Source organism: Vitis vinifera, chromosome 3 (genome assembly GCF_030704535.1).
Source record: "Vitis vinifera cultivar Pinot Noir 40024 chromosome 3, ASM3070453v1".
NCBI classification, from domain to species: Eukaryota; Viridiplantae; Streptophyta; class Magnoliopsida; order Vitales; family Vitaceae; genus Vitis; species Vitis vinifera.
In genome coordinates, this window is record NC_081807.1 from 10500184 (window position 1) to 10507438 (window position 7255).

General features: G+C 28.4%; 1 long non-coding RNA gene across 1 annotated transcript; it reads right to left on the bottom strand.

Moving 5' to 3' along the window:
- Window positions 1-510: 510 nt before the first annotated feature.
- On the bottom strand, window positions 511-2537 carry LOC109122185 (uncharacterized). Its single transcript, XR_002029649.2, has 3 exons — window positions 2386-2537; window positions 1758-1866; window positions 511-785 (listed from the first exon to the last, which is right to left on the bottom strand). It is a non-coding gene; the product is annotated as an uncharacterized LOC109122185 (long non-coding RNA).
- Window positions 2538-7255: the final 4718 nt, after the last annotated feature.

Below are 7255 nucleotides of genomic sequence, written 5' to 3' on the forward strand. Positions count from 1 at the left end.
AAAATCGAAATTTCAATCCATGGTAGAAATTTAATCAAAATACACATGGATAATTAATAATTATTTATATAAAGAGAGGGAAATTGTTCCAATGGCCAAGACTGTTTTTTCAGTATGGTATCGAAGTGGTACCATAGAATTTTCCTAAATACTTCTTAAGTAAAAACTAGATCTCTCTTATCTCCCCCTATTAGAGGTTAATCAGTTGTATTTAGCTCCAAAACCATGTCTTCAAAACTAAATAACTAAATAATAGCTTAAAATGACCAAAATTATTAACTATGTTATAGCAACTTGCTACCACTAATAATAACCTATAATTGTGCTTGGCATTACTTTCAAGGGCCAAAATTTGAGAAAACTCAACATTTTGGATCTCAAAAAACAACTGGGTAGGGTCAAAGTTTTAATGGGGTTAAAGTTTTAATATATAGCATTAAAGCTTAATGCTAGTGTTAGGTCTTGGACTTTTAGTAAAAAAAAAAAAAAAAAAGCCTCCAAAAATTATAATTTAATATATTTCTTTGGCCTAAAAATGTATAATAGGTGCAAGCCCATAATAATAACATTCATTAGAAGCTCAACATCAATTCAATTCTAAGTTTTAAGGATTGCTCATCTTCTTTACTTTGTCTTAAAATAATTATAAGATAATTAAATTATGATTGAATTGTAATCAAATGTATAAAATATAGTCAATTGCATACCTTTCTTTCAAGTACCCCTGCTTTTTTCCGACTTTACTCATGCCATTGACAATTTTCATCCATAAAAAATAATCGATACTACAAAAAAACGAAGAGAGAAAAAATGTCATTGCTTATCATTTTCAATTATAAATGAATGTAGTTGTTTAAAATTCAAAATAAAAAAACTTAGAATTCAAAATGTAAATATTTATAGAAAATTTCTATTTTCCATCTCATGATTAATCAGCTCCTAATATCTCCTCCTTAACATCCTAAAATGGTTATATTAACTTCTTAAGCACTACAATATTTTTCTTATTAAAGTGAAATCATAAAGATAGTTGTTTGGGTGAATAATTAAAGCATAACCAACTTGGATAATTTCTAATTTCACAATTATTATTGTCATTTGGACTAATACTTTTTAAACATAAGAGCAAGCTAATAGAAAAAAATAAAATAAAACAACACATTTTATATAGTCCTAAAAGAAATCCATAATGAACTTTAAGAATTCAAAAGGGGTTGAAAATTAAAATAAACATATATGGAAGAAGTTGGGTATTATGGGTATATATAAAAAAAAAAATGGTTCCATCTAGAATGCCAAACAAAACATTCTTCTGTAGGCATCGAATCCCACAAAATAGGTAATATCATATACACATCTTCAAGAGTCTCATTTATTTATTCCCTTATACCTTATCTCATTTATTTATACCCTTATTCAATATTCTAAATCTCCTCATATACATTCAATGGTCCAAATTTCAAATTCTGAAATTCAATAATTGATTTTGGCACCTTGGCATTTTGCAAAAATAAATTCTTTATTTTCTAAAAAAGAATATATATATTATAAGGTATATTTATTTTACACCCTTCAAAACATGAGTCATACTTGACAAATTAGTAATAGAGTCCAATATTCAAAACTACCTCATTGCAATGAGAAATCAAACTATTGATTTCCTGACATATATAATCCAAAGATAGTCTCCAAAGGAAGGTATATCATTCATAAAAATTAAATCACAAGATCAAAAGATGTTGAAGCCAACAGCATACCTCCAGACGAAGGAGCCATTAATGTTACTGAAGTTCGTGTTCAAAAGAGCTTCCAAAGTGCTTGAGGAATGTTTTGATCCCACTCTCAGCCAACACTCAAAGAATAAATCTAATCATGAAACATTAAAGCCAATCATAAAAGAGTCCAACTCAACTTATAGAGCCTTCATCCCATCCCATGGAAACAAAATATAATGGATTAGTATTACATACGATAAACAAATCACCTAGATTAGTTTTTGTATATGATAAAAAAATCAGGAAAAAATAAAAAGAAAAAGAAGACACACTAGGACAAACAAGCAAACCAGAAGGTTAATAGTTGAGATGTGGTGAACTATTCCTTGAAATCATCGCTTGCTCACACATCACACCGTCCCATTGACCACACGGTTGAAAAGATGGCAACAAGGAAATCAGAAGAGGAGAAAATAGAATGGATCCACAGATAGTGATTCTCTTTGGGCGTTTAATTTTGTCACTGCATCATGACTAACTGGAAGAATATAGGGCCAATTTCTTTTTCCTTGAGAAATTCATTTGGTTTTACTAAGAGTGGAGGAAACACATGAAAAAGAAAAAAAAAAAAAAAGAAAAGAAAGTGTACAAGAAGATGTCTGAAGGTTACCTCATAATCCAGAGTCTTGCAACTTCCAACAAAAAGAGAGATGAAAGGTTTCTGTGAATCTCCTCTTGTTCAACGGGAAGAGTGAAGGAGATGCAAGAGTGAAGAGTCACATTAATGGACATACAGACTCTTTCACAGTTGACGGGAGTGAATTTGAAACAGCTTTATTGGAAAGTGTTAGTCTTCCAAGCAAACAATTTATTGGGACTCTAAACGTTGATGGGATGACTCATGGGTCAGTGGCATGTACATTTACTACTGTCTGAAAATGACAACAGCCTGTAAGTCTTGACCAAAAAGTGGTTCCTCTATTAGATTTTAGGACTTACGTGAATTTAATTTAAAATTGCCCTGGATAATATTTTCCTCGAAAATTTCACTGTATTAGGTTTTAGGGCTCATGTGAATTTGGTTTAAAATTGCCCCGAATAATATTAGTTAGCCTTTGTGAATTTGGCCAGAAATGTTAGTTGTTGAAGTTATTTTTAGGGGTTTTTTTTTTATGAATTTGGTTTTAAATTAAAGTGATAATTTTATTAGTAAAGACATTAGAAGTCATTTGAAGATAGCAAAGGAGGAAAAAGTACAATACCATCTGTATATACAGTTTATCTAAAAAATCATTTCCTCCTAATTGAATAAGCCAAGAAAAATATATTTATCATATCCCAAATATCATAATGAGAATTATCACACTTGTTCCAATATGATATTGCTCCAAACCTTTTCCAAGTGGGCATTTAGATTTTATTGGTTTTTGTTATGATTTCACTATCGCATTTAGATTTTATAGTTTTTTGTTCTGTATTTTGATTTTAATCATATCAAAAAATATCGATGGAACAATAATTAGTCAAATATTGAAAAATTTATAAAAAAAACAATATAAAAAGTAATAATACATATATTATAATTGAGATATGAATAAATTGGTATATGAATAATATAATTTATAATATTTTATAATATTAATAAGTGATATTTGAAAATATATGTAATACTAAAATCATAATTTCTTGATTTTAAAAATAACTTTAATACTAAAATGATAATTTATCTATCTTTTTATATATATATATATATATAGTTATTATATTTGTATTTAATTCATGATTTTTGTGTTTTCAATAATAAATTAAATAAAATTTAAAAATAAATAACTAAATTAATGTCTTTATTAAAATTTTATTTTAATATTTTAGTTTTCAAAATATATATAAAATGTAGGTCTACTTATTAAGTAAAGACATGGTGGCCCAATGGTGCAAATGTCGGTTTTGTACCTGAAAGACGCATGTTGGAACCATAGGACAATTGTCAGGATTCACATAACCAAAAATCTGAGGATATATCAACAATATATCCTCATTTTTTAAACCTTGTTGTGGTTCCATTATTTTGTACCCTCTATATTTTATATTTTGATTTTTGATTTTATATTTTAATTTTTTTTTCTTTTATACCATAATATCATTATTTTATATCCTAATCATTTTTTACCTTTATTTTATTTATTTAAATCATATTTATAATATATCAAGGCCCCCAAATTCAACATTTAATATGATACTATATCAATATGGTTGACTTTTTACTTTAAATCCTATTAAATCATATTTATCATATACTAAAGCCTCCAAATTCAAAATTTAATATGATACTATGTCAATATGGTTGACTTTTTCACATCATAAATTTTTTAAATCTTAACATAGAAGGAAAACCATCCATCTAACAACAACAAGAAATAAGAAAAACCTTTTATACAATTCTTGTTATAAATTTTATGATTAATTTCATTCACCTTTGTTAAGGTTCTTGTTAAATATATCTAACTGTTTGAAATTTCATCAATTTCCTTTTTTTTTTTATATATATATTTGTTATTTTCATTTCCCTCTCCTTTCACTCAAATCTCTTACTATAAAAAGCGATATTTGAAAAAATTTCAAATTAATAAGGGTTACATATATTTAGTCAAATCCTAGCAAAAGATGGGTCACTTTAACCCTAAATTATATTTATAACTTTTTACACTCAAATTCTTTAAGAGTTAAATAACTTTATATATATATATATATATATATATATATTCGAGAATCATTAACTTCTTAGTTTCTTTTTAAAGAATTAAATTACTCAACACTCTTGTAGATTTACATTTTACTTTTATATTTAAAAACAAAAAATATAAAATATAGAAATTCTTACCTAAAGCATGGATTTAACATATGTTGTTAAAAATCATTTTTAAAAATTTTAAAACTTGAGAAAGTAATTATATATATATATATATATTCGAGAATCATTAACTTCTTAGGTTCTTTTAATTAAACTTTCTTAGTTTCTTTTTAAAGAATTAAATTACTCAACACTCTTGTAGATTTACATTTTACTTTTATATTTAAAAACAAAAAATATAAAATATAGAAATTCTTACCTAAAGCATGGATTTAACATATGTTGTTAAAAATCATTTTTAAAAATTTTAAAACTTGAGAAAGTAATTCTTTTTTTTCAATTTTAAAAATCACTACCCTTTAAATAAATGTCTAAAAGTTCTTGAATTTTGTGTTGAATTTTATTTCTAATATTTAAAAAAAAACAAAAACAAAAAATTAAACTTAAATATTTTATTTTGAAGTACTACTCTATACATCAATCTAATGATGTTGTAAAAGTAAATATATCATCCATATACCATCCATATATATTAAGATAAATATATCACCTATATATGTCAATGACTTATCATCAATGACCAAATAACTAAAACAAAGTCATAAATACATAATATCAATTACAATCCCAAATTATCCAAAAAAGAAAAAAGAAAAAACCAAACTTTGGTAACTATATAATCAGTCCAAGATGTAGGAAGGGGTTAGTACTAGGCTAGGTCATGAGGTGGGAATTGGGCTTTGAGAAATGTCATCATCTCTTTTATTCTAGCCTCTTAGAATCTCCATACCCGATTTTAATTCCTCCTCGAACCTATCAATTCACCATTCTAGAGATTTCAATCATCCATCATTTGTCAATGCCATCTCCTCTAAGAGCATACCAATTGAGCTAATTTGGACATTTAGGTTATCCGAAGACTCAACCTTTTTCCTAGTTGTATGAGAGGGATGATCCGCAACGACCTCTACTCCTTTCTCGTTGCCTCTCTATGATCTAGTGGCAATTTTGTTTTCGGTACCTTCTCCCTTTATATCACAATTGTCATCATCCTCCTTTGAAGACATCTCATCGGAAGGCACATCCACCTCTATAAGATCCACAAAAGACTTTCTTCCCCACGAACCATCTTTCTTATGCACAAATTGCATAAGATGCATTTAAGGCTAGATTGTATGTATCAAAGGACTTTAGCTTTTTACCGTCACTCTTTCGATGCAAATTGACATTGAAAAATTTAACAATCTTTGTAATAAACATCTCATATGGGAGGACGAAATCTTCACTCAATGGACAAACTTTCATATGCTGAAAAATGATATATCTCATGTTAATTTTCCTCTCTATTGGAATGTTGTCAACCAAAAATGCCTCAAAGAATGAAACATCATCTTGATGTGCACCTTTGGGGATAAACGTGTAAGAAATCATATGTTATAGGGTCCTACTCAACAAAGTTAATGTCTGAGATGTTGGTTTATTAGTCATAATGGCTTTGTTATAGCTACACAACCTTTGTACAACTTTTATAGGTTTGAAACCATCAACCTTCAGCCACTTCTTTGATTCATATAAACACAACCCTTTGTTCGGAATATCTAAAATCTTACAAATGTCACCAACACCAAACTTAATTTCTAAACTATTAATGTTTGTAGTAATGGGTTATTCTTCTTCGAATTTCATATTACAGTAAAAGCATTTCACAACCCTAAGAAAAACAAGTTTGTTCATAGACACAATAGCTAGCTATGAAAAATTGGAAATAACCTAACTATGAGATATCTATGTTCCTTATCGGGATGACACTCCTATTGGCAAAATAAAAATTAAATCTCTATGTCAGCTTTGGAGTAGTGAACATACCTTTATCAAATGTGGCTTTATTCTAGACCTCAACATTTTCCTTTATCGCCAGTCTCTTCCTTTTGTCGTTATTGGTCGTTGTTGCCTCTAGAGCTCGTTTGGGTGCCATGGATTGAGATTTCAGCTCTAGGGTTTGTGTTCCAGGTATGGGTGTTGGGATGTTGATGGGAAGAAAAAAGGGATGGGTTGAGGGTTTTATGTGACTACCCCAAATCAGTTAACCATGGACCTTAGTGATTTACTTAGAATGGGGTTTTTTTTTAATTAAAAGGGATATAATTTTAGTTTATAATCAAATTATTTAGGCATAAGTGTTAATTGGAAAATTTTAATGTATCTACATGTTGCCCATACTTTCAATTTAAATAACTAATATAATTTTTCTTTTTCTTTTTACATGAAGCCTAAAGCACCAATGGGTACCGGTGGAGGAAAAGTTTCTCAACTGATAAACCCTGCCACATTCGAAACCATCTACAATACCACACATACTAGTTGATCGCAATGTTGTCGATTGAATATTGTTCCTCAACTAGTACACATTGCCATAATTATGGCCCATCTAGCCATAATCGATCGACCACCATTTTGGGACCAGTAACTCCATTTCTCAACTACTACTCACTAGATGTAGAGGACAAACATTTTGTATTCCTCTTATGAAAATTATCTGTTGGCATTGAAAAAGAAGAAAAAAAATTAAAATATATGGTGCAATGTATTCTAAGTTCATCAATGTAAAATTGACAACTATAATATGCTTCTATTTTGAAATTTTTAGGTGGTAGTATCAGACATGGAAAAAAATGAGAGAGCAAGGAAT